We start from the raw sequence: 25,184 nt of genomic DNA on the forward strand, positions 1-25,184 counted from the left end.
TGCTATATCTTCTGCTGGCCGGAAGGGTCTCTTCCTGGGACCCGGCTTACCTAGTGCGACGTTTAGCGCCGCCCCATGCGATTTGCGTAATATTCAGGCTAGGCGCGCGCTACGGGGCCATCATGTGCACCGCTGTGTGACTCATAGCGAGCATTGGGAAGACGAGGCCTACTTAGTTTTCGCATGGAGGCCAGGGAGCCTTATATCCACGTCGGTACGTGTACACAAGGTTGCTATATATATATATATATATATATATATATATATATATATATATATATATATATATATATATATATACATACCTACATACATAGCTCGCCCTGCAACGTCAGGCGGGCCGTACTGGGAGTGAACGTGACAGCTGTAGTTACATTCGCAGCAGCTTGAATGGGCCTAACGGAGCTAGCTGTCGGTGAAGGAATGCGTTGCATTCCACAGGCGCCGGCGTTCCAAGCGCTTTGCCGACGCAATTTTTTATGTCGATTCTAGACAGCAGTCCTCGACTTGGGGCGCCGTGGCAGATCACACCATTTTTGACGCACGCGGGAGGGCGCACCTCTTCTTTTTCTTTATTGAGTGGCCCTGGTGTAGATATATGCTCCCTTACTAAAAATCGCTATGAAAAATTGAGCAGCTATGCACATCACGCAGTGCAGGAGAACACCCGCTATAGCAAGAACTCAAATAAAAAATATTATTCGCATCTATACGAAAATGTAACTAAGTCATCGAAGCTAGTCATAGGACTGAAACTTGGGCCAGTTGATTGAAGTGCATATTAGAAATACAGATCAAAGATAGTGAACCTGTGTAAGTCATTCCTCACATTCACTGGGTGTGCTACGGGTCTCATTTGCCGCTCCCCCAGGATCTAAGCCAGACTTGGCTCCGGTGCAGTTCTCTGTTCCCAGCTGTTTTAGGCGCTGCACTCCATCCGAGCTCACCGCTTCTTACCGTTCATCATCTGTTCAGTTCCTCTAGGTCCTGTGCAGTACGATTAATATGTCCTTTATTGAGAGACGGTTACTGCCCTGTAAATATAGCCGGCTTTCTTTTTCTCCCCAATCTTCGACAGTCTCTGTCTATACGAGCCCAACCTCCGCTGTAACCGACGTATGCTCCCGCATTTGGCTCCGGCTTTACCGATACCGGCTGCCATACGGCGTCTTCGGGATTCCGACATAAGCTGCGTTTCTAGCCCTGCTTTGATTGACATTTGGTACCGAACATACTTTCACACGCCTATGGTATTCGACGCCACACGGAAACCATTTCGGATCTCCTCTTAACATCTTCTTCCGCAGAACATCACTGAGCTTTCGCCTTTGAGCACGCAATACAAGGCATACTTGAACTTGTGCAGAGTAACTAGTTGGGCTTGTTGGTTGAATATGGTAGAAGGCTACAAGCGCGGGAACCGACGGAGACAAAGGAGGCACACTCAAAGTGTTTTAGTGCATTCTCTTAAATTTGTCACGGAGCCGAACTAACCAGTGCAGGGACACGCCAGGGCTGTCTGTTAATTTCACAAACGTTTTGGAATGCAGCTTGCATTATTTAGATAACTTGTAACATTGGGCATTGCGGCTGGGTGCCATCTGACAAGTTATTGAATGATACTTCGACATTTTTTTTTTTAACGCGTGGCATTCATCTATTTTCATTTCCCTATTCTATGTGGCAGAATCGAGAAGATGCTGCGTTGTTCACAGGATATCGTTCATAGCATACCAGTTGAACAGACACCGTCCTGAGTCATCTATATCTGGGGCGTATCAGCAACCATGCATATTGCATTACTGCGAGAATTTTTTTAGTAGCACCGGTAGAGCTATCAGCACCAATCGCACCCTTCCTTTATGTCTTTTGTCATGTCTCCGTCCTTTCTGCTTCTTCTCCAGACTGCTCACCAATGTACAGGTGTCAGTCGAGCGCTACACAGTTATGGTGCGGTCAGCAGGCCTTCGTTCACAGTTAGCTGTATATGACTAGGGTACTATATGATTTTTGTGCCCGCAAACAAAAACTATCATCGTCAATCGCTCATACCCCGCAAGCACTCCTCCCCACGTAAGCAAGCCAAAAATGCATCGGCTCATAGCACTGTAAGGCCGAGGCTACAAGCTCTCAGCAAAGTGAAGCGAACAGTGCTTACATTCTTTCTAATCACTCGTACAACATATAGAAGAGCTTGTCGAAAACTATCATCATGAATGGCTCATTTTCCCGTAAGCAATGGCTCATTATTATTATTATTCATTATTCCGTAATTATTCCCGTAATTATTCCCTCATTATTCCCGTAAGCAATTGCTGAATGGCCCCTGTAACCAATGGCTCGTACCCACGTAAGCAAGTAAAAAAATGTTGAGTGCAAAATATAAACACTTATAAACCAATTATTTGATCGCTTCAGACAAACCCTCTTTGCTTCACATCGCTTCAAACACGTTCGTTTACATTCGTCGTTTTTATTGCGGTAGCAATTGTACTGTCACTTCAGTACCAGTGATTGCGTCGGCCTCACCTTCTTGCCGCGAGATAACGGTATACCTCAATAATTTATTTTTTTTTTGCCTACTCCCACTGCGGTCGCGATCTTTCGTGGAGATGCAGGATTGCTGAGAATATCGCTAGGTGCTCCAACTTCGATAGCGCAAAATTTTGACCAACACCTCAGCAACCGAGATCACATTTCTGCGCTGCGTAATTAAACAATAATGAGATAAAGCTTGTGTATATAACGCCAGTGTCGGCTCGCACGTACCTTTAATGTGCATACAAATTTCATGAACCCAAGGTCACGCACAAACATAAACATAGCGTTTGAGTACACGTTGTGAAGAATGAGAATAGCTATAATTTTGTGCATTACTCTGTTGTGTAGAATTTAGTTAACAGCTATGCGAAAAAATTCGTTTCCCGTAGGTTTGAATGTGCGCGTTCATTCTCCATCTTTTGTTCACTACTACTTCCTTTTGCAGGTGTGGAATAAAAATGAAATTTTCGTCTCATTCTAGCTCTTTACATATTCCATTTCTTCCAGCACCCTTTCACTCGTTCTGGCCTAAATAAGAATGCTCGCTCATGTCAACATGCACTGCGAAAATCCGCTGGGGTAAATGCGAGGCTCTTCAGGGCTGAACGTCGAACGGCACCAAAGAAATAGGACGGCTGGCATCGTCGTCTGGCAATGACAGGTTCCCTGGCCCCTTAGCGGCCTATTAGGGAAGACACGAGAGGGGCGTCTACTACTGACGTCTTGTGGACGTCTATGCTTCTACTTCTTTTAGCCCTGCTTGTTCCCTTCTGTTTGCGCTCTTCTCCCCGTCGGCTTAGCCAAAGGAGCGGTTACCGCACCCAAGCCGCTCTCGTCGAGGAGCTGTTCTTTATGCTGTTACTTAGGAGAAGGTCCCGGAACGAAAAGTAATATGACGTAAATAAGGGAAAGATTGAAAGAGAATGCGTCGTACTTCGTAGCGTCGAGCATTGCGGAATCCATTACTCTTGATGCTGTTGTGTTCCGTGCAGCTCATTGAAAAATATACGTTGGATAGTTTACAGGAAGGAAACATGGTTTTCTGTAATTTGCGGGCTTCACATGGCTTTTACAACTCACCCACTGTATGTACAGTGAGCCGCAATACCTTCCAGTGCATGTAACTTATCAAAAAGTTCAATTCACGCCAAGCCTTGGTGAGTAGTCTTGAAATTAAATATTTCCATTTGTAGCAGTCTTGGTGAGCTAGAAATAGATTCCTAAAATTTCAAGCGCCATGTATCAACAGACCAGAAATTTTTTATGTGGAATTTGCGTCCTGTAAGCTTTCGTGACTTGTTATATATGTCCAAAGATCAAGCAACATTGATTAGTAAGAACATTGGAGGTTTCAGAAAGAGAATATTTACGGGTGCATGAATATTCGCTATTTCGCATATGAATGGAATGCAAATCGGGTAAAAAGGTACCTTTTCATTTTATTTACGTACTCTATACGGGAAATCTCTGTGCGAAGTTATCGAATATTCGTTTATGTTCGAATGCAATAGGTAACGACCCCTATCAGTTGTGGAGGAGGATGACTGATACAAATGGGGTCTGTTCAAATCATTTTGTTTCAGGGCAGTGTCGAAGGCTGCAGTGCGCCACCAGATGCAGTAGCTTCAAGTCATTCAATAAGAATGCCTCGCATTTAAGCACCCTATATGAATTGCCTAGCTCAATCTAGTCTCAAGTATCTTTATATGGATTTAATACTGTTCGCATCTTACTAAACTGACATGGGAGGCTGTGATGTAGGACTTCGCTTCTACGTTATGAACACAATACTCTACGTAATGTAGAAACGAGCTGCTCTCTGGTTTCATTGCTGTCATTGTAACAGACATGACACTGCCTTATAGCGTACCACTCTCTTCAGGAGCGGAATTCCTCGCTAATCAAGAAGTGCAGAAAACTTTTCAATTGATTTTATTTTTTTAAATTTAAGACCGAGAGAAGAAGAGCGCTGCAATTATGTCGCGCAAGTGGGTATATCATGTGGTATTTCTTTTGTATTTCGTGGGCATCCCCAGTAAGCTGAAAAACACTACTACTTAATAAATAGAATGCTAGAAACTGCCTAGTCGGACGTTTAGCAAAGAGATCTACAATATTCTAATTAGAATTTTCTTCCTAACTTCGTTGTTTCAAAAGCTGCCTAATTAATATTGATTAATTATCTAATTAAGCAAAATAAAAAAAAATAGCGTGACACACTACATACAAAAGTGAGCAAGATGCATTTGGTCGCGTCGCCTTAGAGTGCGTCGGCGTATTTTTAAGCTCTCCCCAAACTGAGCTGAAAAGCCCTGCAAATATATACTTTGCCATCAGAAATAAGAAAAATATTTCGAACGTGGGCTTAAAACGCGATAAGCGTTGATTTCATTATATAATCTAACGCAAGGCATTCACTTGCATTGATTTCACTATGAAACATAGCCTTCAATTTTAGGGAAGTTGACTATTTTGATTAGAGACCACTAGTTTCTTTGGATCGCAGGCTTACAGCGATCATGTCACATGTGAACCCATCCATACCTCTCAGAGTTTCCTGCTAAAAAATTCTAGAGGTAACTTTGGCGCAAGTGCATATTCCAGCAGCAAGCATGGTGGTTCAGCAAACTTAGGAAAGATAGTCAAAACATCTATTTGCCCCAACTTCGTCCTTCTGGCTTCAAACGGCGTTGTTAGTTACTTCGCACACTGATTATTTTCAACAAAGTATTACGCTCTAAATGCAAGAATTCGCAATGATAGCACGTTCATGTGGCGACTATTAGCTTTGGTATATTTAAAAAACTATGAATTATTGCTAATTTACAAATATAAAGCTCAATAAATAATGTCCCGAGGAGGTTTGAAGGTGGAAGCTCGAAGATTAGACGAATTCGTGAATTACCCATTATTTCTATGGTAGCTCATTGATCGTAGCCGCCAGAGCTCTCGGTTTTTAATTTCCTAAATTAAATATGCTTCCCGCGACTGCCACGTGTAGACAAGCGACCAGATAGAGCAAGAGGCCAAGCTGAAGCAGCAGGTGCCTGCTTGGCAATTGAGGAGAACCCCGACAGATCTTCGAGGAAGCACTGGCCAGGGTTCATGTGTTGCAAAAAATAATTTCCTGGAATGCGTGTTTCTATACACGGACCAGAGCCCGTGTTCACAAAACGTTCTCACGCTAGAATTGCTCGTAAGAAAAACTTCTAGCCGTTCCTAATGCTAGCGAAGGCGACTTTCCAACGGGAAATGGAAGTTACGAAACAGAAATTTTGTGACTTCGTGCCCAGTTTTTTTATTTCAATACGCTGGAGAGGGATGTGTTATGACGTCACGATACTGGGTCGCCGCTTTCCTGCCGCAGGTGCTCTCAAAGACAACGCTCCAGCGACGGATCCCTCTGGATTACAAGAACAGATCTCGAAGGCCCTTATTTTTCCGACTGCATGCGCCGGAAACACGGTATAGACGCTACGTATTAGACAACCTTTAGTGGCGGTTGCCACTCGAATGCGCAGCCAGAAGAAACTGGCGCACAACGATTATTAATTTCATTCATGAGCAACGTCATCAGTGCTCGCCTTATTCCTACACGAAGCCAGTTGATTTTGCTTCGTACCACGAAGACACGACAATGTCAAGGACTCTAGGAGCAGTTTGTAGAGACCAACTTTAGTACTGAATTGAGACGTCGGATAAGCGTTCCCTAACATTCGTACTTGCGAAGTGCCATCGTTTAACGCCCAAGAAGCGTGTGGTGACGTTTTATAGAACATCTAAAAGATGTGTCAGTGTTGCGATTCAGTTCAAGTTAGAGACCCTTTTAAGGAGGTTGGGGCCGTTGCAGTAAGCTTAACGGTGGGATGAAGATAGAGAGAGAGAGAAGGGAAGAAGGAAAGGCAGAGGGGTTAACCAGATTGAGTCCAGTTTGCTACCCTACACGGGAGGAGGGGAATCGGGAGTGAGAGAGAGAAAGAGAAGGGAAGAAGGGACGGCAGGGAGGTTAACCAGACTGAGTCCAGCTTGCTAGGCTACAGGTGGGGAAGGAAACGGGGACTGAAAGACGGAGAGACAGAGAGAAAACAGGAGTCTATACCGCGCTTTCACATGCACTAATTTAGGTGCAGGGTGTCTATAGTCGAGCACTCAAATCTGTTGCTTTCAGGTAGTGAAGAAGCGCTCGAACTGGTTTCTCGGCTAATGAACTGTGAGGGATGCGCAGATGCCGTCGCTTAACTTTCGCTAACGGAATTTCCCTCCTCTACGCCGTGCCAGAGCCATTGTCGCGAAACCACATTCCCCAAAATAGAGAAAGAAAGCTTGCACTCTGACTTTTTTCTTCCATATTAGTTGAGTCAGAGTTACAGCTTCCGTTACGATGCACGCATTTAATGGCACAAGTCGCGGTTCCACCTGAATGAAAGTGCGCAACACTCCCACTTCATCAACATTTTTGTTTTACTCTCCTAGTGTTACGCTGTTCTTTTCTTCAATATTCTCTCGCCAACTCATTTCGACCCACACCAGCATTTTCTTCGCCGTCCTGGCAGGCCAGAGATAAAAGTGTACAAAGCGGCCGAGATTAGGGAGCAGTCATTTTCCCGGGATGTCCGCAGGGACACTGCTCCCTCTCATTAACTCGACCATTTGTACTAGGCCCCCGGACACGCGCTAGTTTGGCAATAAAATGGCCCACTCTCCAAGAACTTTTTTCTTATGGTTTACTACCTTCAGCACATACCCGTATGTCGTTACTAGCACTTGCCATGGTGCATCCAGTAATAACGGAATAATAATGGAACCTCTGTACTTATCGCTAGGCTTTTGCAAGTTTTTTTTTTGTGTTTGTGTGTGTTCGTGATTCTAGGGTATAAGTGGAACTGCTACTAAACAGTTTCACAAAAAAGCACAGAGAAAAAAAAGGAAAAAAGAACAGACGTTAGCGCATATTAGTTGGGCTGGACGCTTACCTGAATTTTACCCTTGCGCTAGAAGTCTCTGTTCATCACTTATCGGAACCAGAGGAAGTCGAAATAGCCTGCAAAAAAAAAAAACGGCCGTTATAAGTTAGTTTTGATCAGCTCGCTCAAGCGAAAGAGATGCAAAGATGCAAGAATAAAATATCACGTGATTTGTCAATTTGTGTCGAAGATAATGGCAGCCGGAGCAACATCTATAGAATGAAGGAATGTTAACGGCGGAAGCAAAGTGTTTGAAAATTATAGGCACTATACCTAACCGGTCACCGCCTGCCATCGTGGCCATAGGAGGAGTGCTTTGTAAGGTCAAGTACTCATTGATAATACAAGTGTTCATTGCGTTGTAATGAACACTTGTCACTTGACATTGTAACGTGAACACTTGACATTGTAATGTCAAGTACCCATGGTCAAGTGAACATTGCGCTGTCCGGCTGAGCACAAGCTCGCAAGGTCGTCGGTTATATCTCCAGTGGTTGCGAACCGCAAAAAAAAAATGCTCTTGTGTCGTGCTTTGCTTAAGGTTAAAGAACTCAAGGCTATCGAAATTATTTCGCAGTGCTCCTCTACTGGGTGTCTCGTAACTCACTGTACAGTTACTGGATTATAAACTTCCTATTAGTCCTTTTTTTGTGAGAGCGCCTTGGCAAAGAGCTTCACGTGATAACTGTGACACGGGATCGAATGAAGGAGTCCTTCAACCCTGCCGTCGACTTTCAATTGATTACACCGCGAATGTTTCTTTGCCCATATCCGTTAAGGTAATGGACGTCAGGACAAGACAACCTCTTGTATGCACGATAAATTTAAATGGTGGCAAGGAAGGACGGATCACTTTATTGTAATACAGCAATAACTATCGGGAACGTGTCCCTGCTCAAGAACTTTCCTATGCGAGTTATTTATCATTCCTTGAAGCCAGCGCTACACTTCTAAATTTGTTCTGCATAGGTACCTTTAAGCAAGTGGAACATGTTTGCGAAAATGATCTGTTTATTATATGGAATCCACGTCGAACGATTCTCTTCGGGGGTCGTCTTTTACTTTGGTCGAGCTTCTTGCAACTGTTACAGCATATCCCCCTAATATCGTTCCACATAAGTTTCACTAATTGGAACATTGTAATCTGACTGCACATGGATTCGATCATCTAAGTGGAAAGCATTTGCAAATGTGTTCCTCTTACATAGTGAAACTTGCGTGCAACAAAATTAAGAACTATCAGACTCGTTCTACACAAGTCCTACATAAGTGTAAGTCGAACATAATAGTTACTGGAATACCGTGTGGAATTGATGTGGAACTAAATTAAGAGTGCACCACGAGGCCTCTCCGGCTCATATGCGGCGTGGTTGTGCTTCTTGTGGCTTGGTGTGGCATTCACAAAGACCTATTCCAACCTCACTTGTATCCGTGTAACACCTTCACATGGTAGTTGCGGCTGTGAACATTATTTATGTAAGATCTCTGCATCTCTCCAGCGCTACAACGACCAGCGCTCTTTCTACTCCGCACACCACGTATACATAACCTACGCTTAAGAACAATGCTGGAGACAAAAGTAGGACATATATACTTGCACCTTCTTCACACGTCTCACAAATTCGGGAAACGACACGTGTACTGAGGCTTATCGCAATCGGTAGACCTCAATGACCAACTGCCGCAGTTTTGAGAGGGTGCGTAGGCTATTGTATATGCACACCCTTTGCGTTAATAAAATTAAATTATGGGGTTTTACGCGCCAAAACCTCTTTCTGATTATGAGGCACGCCGTAGTGGAGGACTCCGGAAATTTCGACCACCTGAGGTTCTTACATTTACGTGCATGATAAAGAACCCCTGGCTGGTGAAAATTAATCTCGAGTCTCCCACTATGGCATGTCTCATTGCCTGATCGTAATTTTGGCACACAAAGCCCGAGAACGAAATTAGTTTTTCCGTTTTCTCGTCCTTACCTTCGCATTCCATCCCCCTCTAAATCGATGAACGAACTGCTCTTAAAGAACGTGCTAGATACATTTAAACCACCACGGATTGCTTCCCCTATCTGATGAAAAAGAAGTCATTTCTCTCTGCTCTTTATCTAATTCTGAGGATTTCTTTGTGCCTTGCACAAATCTGAAATTGCTGTCCTCCTAAAAATAGTTCAAAGAGACAAGGTGTTGCAGGTAGGCAAAAAATTAAAAAAAAGAAGAAAGCAGCAGAAAGAATACAAGTAAACAACAAAGTGAGTCAGTGTAATCGAGAGTATGGTTTCTCGTTCATTACCTAGCAGTGTGTCTGGGCTGCATCAGCCTTTGTTGCTTGAGCAACAGTTGAATGCCGTTTCTTGAACCTAAGATCACGCACTAGGCGGCGCCCCATGCCCTAATGGTCCACTTCCATGGGCGAGAGTGGCACTATAGCTAATAGTTTGGGCGCTAGTGTCCACCTGTTATACAAGAAACCGAAAATAATAAACGTTAAAACTAAGAATGATCGCTTGATAGATAGATAGATAGATAGATAGATAGATAGATAGATAGATAGATAGATAGATAGATAGATAGATAGATAGATAGATAGATAGATAGATAGATAGATAGATAGATAGATAGATAGATAGATAGATAGATAGATAGATAGATAGACAGATAGATAGATAGATAGATAGATAGATAGATAGATAGATAGATAGATAGATAGGTCAAATTGTAGAGCTCGGAATGTAGCATGTAGAATGTAAAGATGTTGTGGGTTCGGCTGCCACCATGGGCAAACTGCAGTTTCGTGGTCTCTGCTTCACTTTATTGTCAATACTGAGTTGCTTCATGCGTATTTTTATTTTCATTTCATTCTACAACAAAGAAACAACTACCAGTTCCCTATTTGCATTCCTTAACTTCGTTGTCAGTACGTGACAAGCGGCAGAAAGACAAGCTGGAGAAAAGACGGCTTCGCGCAGGAAGCGAGCAAGGACATCGACGGGGGGGGGGGGGGGGCGCAGGGGGGCGCAAGTCTAACATTTCGGGAATAACATAAGCAATGAGCTTCTACAGCCGGCGCCATATATATCACTCGGACACGTTGCCGACACTTCATCTCGCTTGCGTCTGACATCGCCCTTTGAAGGCACGTGCTTTGCCCTATGCCAAGGATGGATGAACAATACAAGTGTCCTTTCGGGCGATTCTTTCCCTCTGTCATTTATTTATTTATTGTTTACTGCGACCACGATCATCGCGTGTTGATCGACGACAGATTCCACGACTACGTGACAGCTGGAGTGGGACGTGAGGCCACATGACGAGGTCGCCGTGTCGTCGCCCAGACACTAACGACTGTTCCGCAATACTTTCGGCTGTCTGTCTTACACGTAATATTCTTCACCCAACTCCACTTTCTCGCGTGGAATAATGCTCAAGAAACTTAATAAGCAAATAATGTTGAACAAAATTTAACTATGAACTATTCGTCATCGTTGATATAACCACGCTGTGAAAATCCTTCAAAGCCCTTACGTCACAGCTCAGAGATTCCAACACAAATAAATAGCTGCCTCCTGAAAATGTAAAAGTTATCATCTATTCGTATGTGTAAGCTTCATTCATCTGAACAAAAGTAGTTATAACAAAATCCGATAAAGCAAACAAGGACAAAGACCACTGAGAGAGGGCTGCGTCTGCGGATGTGTGAGGTTCACTGCCTACTTTGTGCGCCCGTTCCTCAAAACGACGTAGTGCTTAACAAGATTATGAAATGTAGCACGTAATCTTTTTGTGAAGATGTAGTGAACGCACTCACAATATTTCTCATATAATACGGCTTTTTGTCTGCAGTGTTCGTGCTGTCCCGCCTATTCCACAATACTTTGTTCCGTGCCTGTTATCTTGCAGCTTTCTGGCACATGGTTTAGTTCTGGTGGCTTTATGTATATATATATATATATATATATATATATATATATATATATAAATCATCATCATCAGCCTGGTTACGCCCACTACAGGGCAAAGGCCTCTCCCATACTTCTCCAACTACCCCAGTCATGTACTAATTGTGGCCATGTCGTCCCTGCAAACTTATTAATCTCATCCACCCACCTAAATTTCTGCCGCCCCCTGCTACGCTTCCCTTCCCTTGGAATCCAGTTCGTAACCCTTAATGACTATTGGTTATCTGCCCTCCTCATTACAAGTCCGGCCCATGCCCAATTCTTTTTCTTGATTTCCACTAAGATGTCATTAACTCGCGTTTGTTCTCTCACCCAATCTGCTCTTTTCTTATCGCTTAACGTTACACCCACCATTATTCTTTCCATAGCTCGTTGCGCCGTCCTCAATTTGAGTAGAACCCTTTTCGTAAACCTCCAGGTTTCTGCCCCGTAGGTGAGTACTGGTAAGACACAGCTATTATACACTTTTCTCTTGAGGGATAATGGCAACCTGCTGTTCATGATCTGAGAATGCCTGCCAAATGCCCCCCCAGCCCATTCTTATTCTTCTTATTATTTCCGTCTCATGATCCGGATCCGCCGCCACTACCTGCCCTAAGTAGATGTATTCCTTTACTACTTCCAGTGCCTCGCTACCTATTGTAAATTGCTGTTCTCTTCCGAGACTGTTAAACATTACTTTAGTTTTCTGCAGATTAATTTTAGACCAACTGTTCTGCTTTGCCTCTTCAGGTCAGTGAGCTTGCATTGCAATTGGCCCCTGAGTTACTAAGCAAGGCAATATCATCAGCGAATCGCAAGTTACTGAGGTATTCTCCACTAGCTGCCATCCCCAATTCTTCCCAATCCAGGTCTCTTAATACGTCTTGTAAACACGCAGTGAATGGCATCGGAGAGCTCGTATCTCCCTGCCCGACGCTTTCTTTATATATATATATATATATATATATGTGTGTGTGTGCTTGTGTCTCAAACTTGTAGGTTAGCCGCTCTGTGGTTAATTTGCCCTTCACAAGGTATGTATGTATGTATGTATGTATGTATGTATGTATGTATGTATGCTCGGATATATGCTCTGCAAGTTTTCCTGATGTCTCCCACTATACATACAACTTATGTAGCCTAAGCCATGGCGGCCGCATTTTGATGGGGCGACATGCAAAACACCCATTTACTTAGATTTAGGTGCACGTTAAAGACCTCCAGGCGGTGAAAAATTAAATTGGAGTCGCCCACTACGGCGTGCCTCAAAATCACATCGGGGTTTTGACACGTAAAACCCCAATTTCATTTTATATTTAAGCCTAATTTGTCTAGTTAACCGTAAATTTTCTAGCTTCACCTTCAACATGTCGCTCTAATTCATATTTTTTTTTTATTTGCAGTTCGCATTTCACGACTCCAATGCGCCTTGACAACGCTGAAAATACCGTAGATCTTAACTGTTTCAAAGAGCTAGCCAATGATGCCAGGCCTTTTCTGTCCGTTATATTAAAAAATTCTTGAGCCAATTTTTTTGCACCAAACGTCAACCGGAAGACGTCGATCTGGTACTTAATGTGTCTGTTTCAGCTACTGGCCATATTTGACAGACAATAATATTTGTTGGATCTCATACTTTTCGTTTTCTCATTCTTGCAATAACCACGGCTAGATGAACTTCCGGTGGGACCTTCACAGGAAACATTCCAGGCAGAAAAGTCTCCAGCCAGCAAGAAGCGTTTAGTTTAGCCTCCGGCAAGCCATGATATATTGACTGTCCGTATACCAGAAGCCTAGAATGAAGGAAACACTGCAGATAACTTCGGAAGTTTTCAAACCATTGGACCGGTAGCAAAAATTAAATGTACAAAAATTATTTCGACGCTGCGACTTCGCGATATCCATCCACTTCAAAAAGCACTTTCGCACTTCAGAGAAGTGCGAACTGCGAACTTACATCGAGGCTACACTGCCCGCTGACAAGTTGACAGCTCCAGCGAAGAGCCCGGGGAAGTTAACGCATGGCTGACTCTGCGATCTTCAACCACCGCGACATGGTCTAGTTTTCAACGATGGCAAAGTTTTTAATTGAAGTTCATTGGCGTGTGGAGAACCAGGGAACCATGAAAAAACGAGCTAAGTTGTGATTATATATATCTTCAAACATGTTTAGCTTTTGCAAGCCAGCTTGTGCTCGTAAAGATGTTATGCAGGCCATGCGACAGTGTGATGGTGCCGCATTGTCCTTCCTAATTTATTTTGATATGCTTCTTTTTCAATTACGCTGACTATAAGGTAGCGAACAAGATTTTGAATGAATTAGGCTAATGTAAACTAACCAATATAACCTCGAAATTGTTTGCTTGAGTATAGAAAACGTGTAATGCACGCCGTACTCAGGTATTTCTCTACAGCACTTAAAGATTTGGTTTCTCTCCCGTAATTTAAAACGACAGTGATCAGGTCGTTCAAGTCACTTTTGCGAAAGAAGACAGTCACCTTTTTATCTTCGAAAATAACTAATAGACATCGAACTTGATATCGCACTTCATGAAGATGCATATATACGATGCCTAAGTATGTAGTATCGTTTAGGAATATTCTAGTTTATAAAGTCCATCTTTCATGCTTGATAACTCAAAATATTTTTTTCCGAAGGTGTTGAATGAAAAGAAAAAATATCAAAAGCAGACTACCTTTTTTTTCTTTGTCAGAACTCCCAGCTCTTCATCTTCTACGGAGCCCATGAAATTGTACTCATCAGTTACCATCATTCTTAACCCTGCAATGCCAGCTTATCATTTTTCTACGTTGCGTTTGATATCCGAACATTCTTATTTCTGCGAATCTCAATGCATAGCATGTGACCACTCACGCCTCATTCTTGCGATGAAACTAACTTCAGTAAACAAAGAACTTGAACTTGAAAATGCTTGACACGCTGGAGATACAGCAGAAATATATTTATTTTGAGTTACCGAAAACTGGGTATAGCCTTCATGCTTCAGGGTGGGGCTTCAGGACGCTTTAAGCTTGGGCGGCATCAATAGCTCTTTCGACCAGCCCAAGCTGATCGTCCGGGCCGGACCTCACCAAGGCTCTCTCCCAAATATCTGTTGTCATAGTTCGTTTGTGGATAGTTCAGCAAATGTCTTACTAAACAGCTGTTTGCTATGCCATTTAACTATCCGCTCGAGTAACATTTGACCGTTTCTTTGCAGAAACGTATCTTTATGGTCAAGGATAAAGGTGAAAAAGATGTTCTAACTTTTCTTGGTGTGGAATTGCATTTGGTCTTTTCAGCATTTGTGAAAACCTCAATTGGTAGTATGCTTAGCTATCACTTATTGAGCTGTATTTTTCTGTTAGTAACATGTCAGTATTAGATCAGTAATTTTTGCAAAATAATAACTATGTGTAAGACTAGAACAGTATTACATACTAGGATTTGTAATACATTTCGGCATAGCTAACCCATCGCTAATTAACTTTATAATGCTATCATGTAATATTAACTAAATGAACTGTTAGTAATATGTCAGTATTAAGTTAGTAATTTTTGCAAAATAATGTTTATTTGCAAGATTAGAATAGTATTACATACTAATATGTGTAATACATTTCGGCCTAACTAAACCAGCGCTAATTAACCTCATATTATTTTCACCTAATATTAATTAAATGAAAAGGGGAAACCGTCGCTAGAAAACGGTGTCAACAGCTCCATTTATTTTCATCTCAGTAAAACCAACGAACTCGCTATCTGATGAGATTACTGCCGACAGAACATGAATCACTCTAAATTTTTTTCCGTCACTATGGACAACCCATTTCTACAGGGCCTTAAATTTAACCTATAGAAGATAGATTTCTGCTCCTTGAGGATCATTATACTCAATTAGGCAAACATCACTTGCACCGTGAAGCGAGATAGAGAGAAACGAAGAGGGAAAGACAGAAAAGTTAACCAATTATGTGCCCGGTTGGTTACCCTACATTTGGAGAGGCTGAAATAGGAAGAACAGATAACGAGAGAAAAGAAAAATAATATTCAATCTTTCACAGTAAACCACCAAGTAATCTCCACTGTTACAAGCATTCATACAATCCAGTGTCCTTCTAGAAGCGCAGAAGGGCTTTTGTGGCATTTTGCGTGCAAGAACGCATACGCCATGGTCGAAGGATCGTTGCTTCTGAGAGCGCTCTATTATCCAGTAGGTTGAGTTTCGCTGGCAAAGTACGTCGTTGAGTGTCAAAGGATGGGCAGTGACTAATAAAGTGCTCTAGAGTATCATCGCACTCGCACAAAGTGGCCGCCGAACAGTTGGCCATTACTATGATTATAGACAGCAATTTGTAAATGCGACGCCCAACCACATGCGACACAGTAAAGTTGTTTCGCGACGAGAGAGTCCAGGCGGCAGGCGAAGTCGTGAGATAGGGTCGAGGGTGTGCAAGTGTGAGTTGGTGAAACCTGGTGAATTTTATTGTAGAAGTGTGATGTGGCGGGCAAGGGATTCAAGTTGTCGCGCTGCATCAGTTCTTGAAAGGGCTATAGGAACCTACTGATGTTTTTCGTGAGCCGAACGGGCAGCTTCATCTGTGCTACCACTGCCGATAATTCCACAGCAGTTTGGCAACTACTGGAGTAGTAGTTGTTCCATCGGGCGTCGTGTCTTTCAAGTTTAAACATTGGCAAAATACTACGTCGACAGAAGCAGAACTTGCGGCTCTTCGAGGTGCACTCAAGTGCGTGCTGCAGCAGCCAACAAATCATTGGGCCATTTTCTGCGTTTCCAATGTATCCCTACAAACTGTGCAGTTTGTCATACGTCATGGCTTACACGAGCAGCTAGTGTATGAAATGGGGAACAAGAAAGCGAAATTCTTACGTGACTAAATAGCTGAATTTCACTAAAGGCTGTTGTAGCCTAGCGTATACAAACTTATGCCTGCACATTTACCAGCTTTATAACACCAACTAATTCTCTACGATCCAGCACTTCACTTCAGTGCCAGTGGCATCCATTCTCTAACTCTGATGAACCACCGCTTGTCTGCCCTACGCCTGCTCAACTCGCTTCGTTTCTCCTAATGCTAACTTGAATATAGTCTACACCTCTTTGCTTGCTAGCACACACTACTGTCTTCTTGGCCTTGAGCGTTACACCTAGCATAGTTCGCTCCATCGCTCGTTGCGTAGTTCGAAGCCTCTTCTCATGCTTCTTTCTTAACCCCCAAGTTCTATATTAGCACTGGCAGATTGCGATGATAGTGCCCTTTTCTTTTCAGGGATAGCTGTAAACTCCTAGTCATGATTTGGTAATGACTGCCGTATGCGCTTCGACTCATTTTAATGCGTTAGAACTCCTGAGGCCCTTCATGCAGTTGCCAGGTGCCATGTGTGTATATGCGTGCGTGCGTGCGCGCGCGCGCCCGCCTGTGTGTGTGTGTGTGTGTGTGTGTGTGTGTGTGTGTGTGTGTGTGTGTGTGTGTGTGTGTGTGTGTGTGTGTGTGTGTGTGTGTGTGTGCTTGTGTGTGTCCGTTTTGCCGCACAGCAGGGCCACTGTTTGGGGTCGCATGGGTAGTGCGTCGGGTAGCTGTGCTGAGGTAACCGGCTTCAAGACCGTCGAATCAACTTGGGTAACTGAGTAGGTGGCAATGTTTACAGATGTGCCTCTCTGCAACCAGTCTCTTTCACGCTGGCGTAGGCACCTGTAGAGGCGACGTGGCTTGGTGCCGTTGTTCAACGAAACTTTTTGACAGTGATTTGGAGCTCTGGGTATTCGCTACTCGGTCTGCGCTGGTCTTCAATGGACCTTCTTGATGCCAGCTTGGGCCACTGGGAGTGTGCCATCCTACAATGACGAAAAAAGCTCCATTAAATTTTTCCGATGCTGAGCGGCATCGATCTCACGTCACAAGAATTCCTGGAGGACACGTAACCTGAAGCATGATGACGCTGCGCTCCAAATGCATTAGGTCAGTGCCACTATTCAATGAACGCCTTTCACGCCAACGCTTTACCGAGCTGCGCCATAATGGCAGCTGGTACGTGCTGCTATTCAGTGAACATCTCGCCAACTTGGTGCCAGTGTATGTGCCACTGAGACTGCGGCAAACCAAAGGTAATGTTCTGAAGGTTCGCAGGCCCTGGCACACCACGACTCTCGTCTCGGAGGCCACGTTAAAAATTCTCGGCAGCGCCACTAGATAGCGCAGTGTGTGCCAGGAGTTTGGTGGTGCAACCCACCGCCCCGTTCCAAAGGGGGCGCTCATAACATCCATCCGTCCATCCATCCAATCAGAAGCGCTAGAGAAGAGCCGAGTTGCGGCATGAGTTCTTTCTCAACATTCGCACGCACCGACAAGCCATGAATTTTGGAGGCCACGCGCAGGCTTTGCGGCGGCGGCACTAGATGGCGCCGAGTGTTCTTGGGGAGATCGAAAAAGGAATCGTTTTGACGGCGGGAATACGTTGTGTCGCTATATTGATTCAAAGCTAAACCCATTACTATCGAAAGTCAGGTTCAGCCAATTTTTTTCGAATACGAATCCAATACGAATATTAATTATCTCATACTCATAGGGCAGGCACATATTGCATATGGGTAACATTTCTTTTTGTACGATTGGATGCCGTGCTTGTGCTGAGTAGAGAAAAGAAAATAGCCATCTATTACGGATAGTTAGAATCAGTTCGATACACCAGATCACTAATTGTAACTCAATAAATTTCACGAATGGCCTCTGAATATATTTAGATCGTGGTTGGAAACAAGCTTACCCATGAAATAAAGACTTGTGTATGAACGGTTTTACAACATACAAAATAAACGTTTATCAATGGCAAGTTGTCCATTTCATAAATTTTTCTCCACATTGCCGTCTTCCGCAGAAGAGATTTGCCCTAAATAAATGATCACTGAGAAAACATCTGAAGTTGTGGAAAAAAAAATGCTGCTAAAGGACTTATCCGCCGTAGACACTAGTGAAAGGGTCCGTTCCAAAAAAGATATGGCTGGTTGTAGTGTAAAACATAACGCCGCTGTTTGACTAAAGTGCAAGAAAGCCTAAAGTACAGACTTGAAACAAAATGCACAGATGGTCATGTACACTACCGCCGGGAAATCGAAGACCAATCTTGCATTATAGCTTTGATAATGCTCGAAACGTTTGCGGTTGTGTAAATTCGCATGATTTTCGATACTCTATTTAGTTAGTGTTTTCGGTTCAATGGCTACGTACGGAGAAAAACGGCAACAGCCGCACTGCACATAATTATTCACGTCACATCAACGCGAGCTGCTGGTATGCTCTGTCATCTCCTCGCAAGCATTGCCGTGCGACGAGAATTTTCGCAAACGACGCCCCCAGAAATAGAACGTGCCTCAGGACGCGGTGAATGCGACCTGTCGCTATGCAAATGTTTGTCCACCTCGCAAACTACGACGCTTCAAAGAAATGCCTTTGTGGTTCCAGTGGCATAGCAAGACCATTCAAGTGCGGATAAACCAAAGTTCATGCCTCTTACAACTTCTGCACGCTTTTCTATAGTCAATGGAGAAAAGACCTTTCTTGGAACTTTTGTACATAGACAAGCTCCGAAAATTGATATCATTTTGTATATGGCGGCTCGTACAGGTCTACAAGGCATGTCACATGCCTATAAATGCCAAGTAGTTTGGCTTTGAGTGTTCCTGCGCTTTTGTGGCCGAGGGTATTACGATGGTAATGTCGAGATGCCAAGGATTGCGATTAAGACATAAAAATAACCTGCTGACAGAATCTGTTCGCGAGGCGAAGCAATCTCTTTCCTAATTTCATGCAGCGCCGTGAATGCTATGGCTCGTGTCAGGCAATCAGTAACGATAGCCGGCTGAGTGTCCCAAGGAAGAAAGTTCTCGCTGACTGAAAATCCGCTACTCCTTTCGAGACGCTTTCCCGCAAGGATGTTTTATGGAGTTCTGGCCTGTTTTCAACAATGTATACGTTAACTAAGAGGACAGGTTTGAACCCCAGTGGTGTATCGCACTCGAAGGGCATCTCTGCCATTCGACGCCACTTGAACGCAGGCGTACGTGACGTGACTTCACCGTAATTTGATGCGTCGGCAACTAAAAAGCTGAGAAATGCTGAAAGTATCAATGCACTTTTACGCTTTGCCTGTACGAAACTATGACAACACCCAACTCAGCTTACACTAAGCGAGTTAGGAAGACGTACTACGTTTTCATTGTACACAGGCAACCTCCCTGTCAAGTTTTAAAGTCCTCTGCTAGACCGCCATGTTTTGTGCACCAGTGTAGCATGCGTCCTTTCTTACTTGGATGCTCTCTGAACTAAACTGTTCCTCTTGCAAGCCTGGTCAGGGCTCTAGACTATATTTATGGTCTCTTCCAGCTTAGCTGTTGATCTAGTCATCCACGGCGAGCATCGCAACACAGCCTGAGCTGCCGTCGCTAGAGAAGGGATTGGCGGCGCGCAATGCTTCTCTGTGGTGGCTCAACTTCAACTTTCAACTTTCAACTTCAACTTTATTCATTCTTCTAGTACACACTAGAAACGTCCTGCTGGGCTAAAAGCTGCCATAAGCAGGTTGATTGACGTGACTCCTGGCTTTCACTGCATGTCGTGCAGTCATCGAGGTGAAGTGTGAGGTTAGTGTTGACTCCGTTTTGAAAAAAAAAAACGAGGACTGGGCAAGCCCTCCAACGAAACAAAGAAACAGCAGGTAGCTTGTGGCTTAAAAGGGCGTCGAGTACTTGTCGATCTTGAACCTCAGGTGCCCGAGGAAGTTATCGTTTTCAAGTTTGTGTTGCGCTATAGAAACACCGGAAATACCAATCCTTTCTCTCATCTCACCCCAGTGAAGAGAGATGCAAGGTAAGAGCAACAATATCTTGACTTAGGTCAACGCGTGCTGGTCATTTATTTTGTCTTGATGAAATCCGTGAAGGCAATAATTATTTACTTAAAATAGACTTTCTTCATGTGTGGCTCTCCACCAATGAACTGTCTTTGTGATATTTCTCAGTCAAAGCTCTTCGTCAATTTATTTTTTGAGCCCTTTATCCTGGAAAGCTACGGAAGCTGCACTTTCATAGTGGACCCCAGCCTTATTGATTATGCTTCTGGTATAGAGAGGGAAATACCGGAAGCTAACTTTGCTCAATGAGCAAGGATATTTTCGAACGAACTATTATTGCAATATTTTGCTATAAACTCAACTATCGAACAATATAAAAAACCTCTCGATGGTAGTAGTATTGCGACAACTTCTCGTTGAGAGTGGTACTGATCGATTTGCCATTATTGGCTAGCGATATAACCAACAATTTTACGGATACCATCCGTCAATAAGACTCCGTTCACGACGTTTGGAACTGGCAAACGGCGCCAACGTTGTGGGGCAGTGTTTTCGTGTGGTACATCGCGTTATACTGCATTATCGATAGAGCGCTCGAACTACAATCAACATCGATAGCCTGCTATCGATAAAATACTATGCAGATAGTGCGCTAACGAAGGTACTGTGGATAACATCGACACTGCATGGATAATATCTATAGCTTCAAGGAAGGGAAGAGAGAAAAGTAGAAGGCAGGGAGGTTAACCAGAATAACGTCCGGTTGGCTACCCTACACCGGGGGAATGGGAAAGGGGAAAACAAAGATCACAGGGAGAGAGAGGAGGGAAGGAAAGAAGGAAATTGCGGCGAGTTCGCTGAGGCGTGTGGTCTTACAGAAAATGCATTAAATGTCACAGATGGTCGCACAAACCCGTCGTCCTTAAGAAACACAAAAGCGCCTTCACCGCTTTATGGGCCGACGGGCGATGGGGGCGGTGTTCCAGCAGCACTTGCACAGAAAGCGGCCGATTGTCCAGTTTTTGAAAAGCTTTCGCAAGTTCTTGTCTCTCAGGGGTGTATCGTGGACAATGGCACAGCAGGTGGTCGATGTTTTCTTCCGTGCCACAGACCTCGCATGCTCCACTGTCAGTCACTCCAATTAATGTAGAGTATGCCTTTGTGAAGGCAACTCCTAACCAAAGGCGACAGAGAAGCGTAGCTTCACGTCGAGGAAGTCCGAGTGGAGGTCGGAGTTGCAGAGAGGGGTTTAGTCGATGCAGTCGCGTAAGTCGTAAGTTTGGCGAGTTCCAATCGGTCAGTGTGAGACTGCGTGCCAGGTGTCTAAGCTGCCTTGCAGCGTCAGTCCTCGAAAGCGGTATTGGAACGCTGTGTTCTTCTTGATGTGCTGTGCGAGCAGCGTTATCGGCAGAATCATTGCCACTGATGCCACAATGACCAGGTACCCATTGAAAAACGACCTCGTGACCTTTTTGTTGGACATCATGGTAAAGTTTCACGACTTCGTATGTCAATTGGTCGTGACATCCGTGTCGGAGAACTGACTGCGTGCACTGTAATGCCGGTTTCGAATCGCAGAACACAGCCCATTTTCTAGGTCTTTCAGAATCAATGAATTCCAGTGCTCGACGCAGGGCCGTTAGTTCGGCCGCCGTTGAGGTCGTGACATGCGATGTCTTGAACCGCAGTGTCATTCCTCGCGTTTGTATAACCACGGCACCAGAAGAACTGCACGACGTAGTCGATCCATCGGTATAGATGTGCACGTGGTTGCTGTACTTTTCATGCAGAAGAAGTAAGCTCAGCTGTTTTAGAGCAGGGGCCGATATATCTGTCTTCTTCTGTAGTCCCGGGATCATGATACGTACTTGTGGACGGCTCAAACACCACGGAGGAAATGCTGGCTTGGCTGCAGGTGCGTACCCTAAAGTAAACGACGCACGATGTGCACTGACAGTGCCACTAAATGTCGAGCAGGGCCTTTCAGCAGTGAGGCTCGCCAAGTGATGGGAAGGGGTCCTAGCATAATGCCTGAGATGCATACGCATTGTCTCAACGGTAATGTGCGTCGTGATTGGGTAATCCTTCGCAAGGGCAATGGTTTCAGCCGTTGATGCACTGCGTGGTAAGCCAAGACATATCTTAAGGGCTTGGGCTTGAATACTCTGAATCGTACGCAGGTTAGTTTTGCAGGTGTTGGATATTGCAGGCAGGCTGTATCGCAGGAATCCAACGAACAACGCCGTGTACAGCTGTAACATAGCGTGTATAGATACTCCCCAACTTTTTCCTTCAAGGAACCTGAACAGGTGACAGATAGCAGTTAGCCGCTTTTTCACGTAATTGACAGGCGGAGTCCAAGACAGGTCTCTGTCAATTACGACTCCCAAGAATCTGTGACATTTGCTGTATGGTATAGGTTGTCCGTTAATAGATACACCGTAACCCGACATTGGCTTCCTCGTGAATGCCACCATTGCGCACTTTCCGCATGAAATTTGAAGTCCTTGTTCACGAAGGTAGCAAGATGTCATTGTGGCTGCCTTCTGAAGCCGAGCACGAAGCTGAAGTCGTGTCACACCTGATGCCCAAATGCAGATGTCGTCCGCATAGATGGAAAGTCGTACGGTGCTTGGCAGGTTGTAAACTAATCCACTGAGGGTGAGATTGAAAAGGGTCGGGCTAAGCACTCCTCCTTGAGGGACTCCTCGGCTACCGTAATGCTCGGACGTCGGGCCATTTTCTGTGTGCACGTAGAATGGTCTCCTCTGTAAGTAGTTGCGCACCCACATATACACCTTACCACCCAGTCCGACGGCTTCTAACGTGCTAAGGATGGCTTCATGGGTGACATTATCATAAGCTCCTTTAACGTCTAGAAACAGAGCAGCAGATAGTCGCTTACAGGCCTTTTGGTGTTGCACAAATGTTATCAAGTCAACAACGCTATCTGTTGACGAACGGGCCCGTCTGAATCCGGCCATGGCATGTGGATACATTTCATAGTACTCTAAGTACCATTCTAGACGTGTTAAAATCATTCTTTCCATTGTTTTTCCGACACAGCTGGCAAGTGCGATCGGACGGTATGAGGAAATGTCCAAAGGCGACTTGCCAGCTTTGAGAAGTGGAATGAGGCGAGTTGACTTCCACTCTTGCGGAACCGTACCCGTCTGCCAGGAGTCGTTGTAGAGGAGCAAGAGTGCCTTCCGAGCCTGATCTCCTAGGTTACACAGGGCACGGTATGTAATGCCGTCAGGTCCTGGCGCTGAAGAACGCCTGCACGAAGCCAGCGCAGCTTCTAGTTCTTCCATAGAAAAAGGGCATTCTATGCGGGGATCGCGTGAGAACAGTGGGTGGTCGAGCGTTCCTGTACCCGTTTCATCGGAATTTGCCTCGCCAGCAAGCTTTCTGCAGAAAGATTCAGCGACATCAATATCTCTACATTGTAGATAAAGTGCCAGAGATTTAAACGGGTGGCGCTGACCAAAGGTTGTGCGAAGGCCACGAACAGTCGTCCATATAAGCGACAAAGGTTTTCGCGGATCCAGGGACTCGCAAAAGGATGCCCATTGTCGTGAAGCCAGCTTGTTCATGTGACGCTGTATTTTCTTTTGTGTTCGTCTAGCCAATCTCAAGTCATGATTGGACTTCGTGCGTCTATATCTTCGCTCCGCACGACGGCGAATTGCTCGAAGTTTTGCTAGTTCGATGTCGAAATCGGTGCGGGAAGAACTCCTCGAAAGCGAATGCGTGGTTGTTTGTATGGCATCCTTTATGGCGCCCCGTAGGTTATGGGAGGTGCCGTCACGACAACAGTCTTCCATTATTATTTTGTATTTAGGCCAATCGGTGCACTGGACGGTTCTGGAGGACTTGGAGCTAGTCAAACCTTCGATCTTCAAATAGGTTGGGATGTGGTCGCTACCCCGTGTTTCTAAATCCGAAAACCAGTGCACTCTTCTCGAAAGCGAACGTGAAACGAAGGTTAAGTCCAAGCAGCTGCTATACGCTGATCCACGCAGATAAGTAGGGCTTCCATCATTTGACAAGCAAAATTCGCGTTCAGAGGCAAAGGACACCAATGTTCTGCCTGTAGAGTTAACTTTGGAGCTTCCCCATAGGTAATGGTGGGCGTTAAAGTCACCAGTGAGCACCCACGGCTGTGGAGTCGATGTTAAAATTCCTCGTAGGCGCTCACAATCTAGGCGGCTTGCTGGAGATAAATAGGCTCCAAGAATTGTGAACGTGAGCTTTTTCTTCTTCACTGTTAAGCAAACGTATTGATTTGCTTCGTCAGGAGGCACTGGGTGATGTATATAAGTCAAGTCACGGCGTATAAACACAACAACCTTGCTACACTCTCCGTGGGTAGAGGACATGAAGCACTCATACCCGGACAGTCTGATGGGAGCTGACAGGTTGGGCTCGCAAATCACGATAATGGGGAACTGTTGGGCAAAGACAAACTGTCTGAAGTCGGACATGCGTGACTTAAGCCCTCTGGCGTTCCACTGAAATACAGATGCATTCTTGACCTCCTCTTGAAACGACGGTAATTCTCGGGCCGTGGTTTTACCCTAGAGCCGCGAGCACCGGACTCAAGGTGTCCAGCACCTGCAGTGCGCTCTGTGCCGTCGGGGTTTTTATGCTGCTCAGTAGAATGCGCATGGCGTCCATAAGTGATTTCAGCATCACTATGACTTGGCGATTCTCAGTCGTCGTCCCATCCGCGGTTCGTGAGGTCATTGAGGGCGGCGCACTTTGATGTGACTCCGAGGCAGGTTGTGCTCGTGGAAGTGTAGGCCACGCTTCAGGAGGTGAGAGTATTGCCCCAGTCTTCGTTTTCGCACTGTCGGTCTTTGTGGAAGTT

General features: G+C 44.7%; 1 long non-coding RNA gene across 1 annotated transcript in view; it reads right to left on the minus strand.

The window, feature by feature from the left end:
- LOC129387927 (uncharacterized) overlaps positions 1–25,184 on the minus strand; it is a 100,615-nt gene that overhangs the window by 45,961 nt on the left and 29,470 nt on the right. Inside the window, exon 2 of the long non-coding RNA XR_008615079.1 lies at positions 7,515–7,582. This is a non-coding gene — a long non-coding RNA (uncharacterized lncRNA). The remainder of the gene's footprint in view (positions 1–7,514; positions 7,583–25,184) is intronic.

Source organism: Dermacentor andersoni, chromosome 10, assembly GCF_023375885.2.
Source record: "Dermacentor andersoni chromosome 10, qqDerAnde1_hic_scaffold, whole genome shotgun sequence".
NCBI lineage: Eukaryota > Metazoa > Arthropoda > Arachnida > Ixodida > Ixodidae > Dermacentor > Dermacentor andersoni.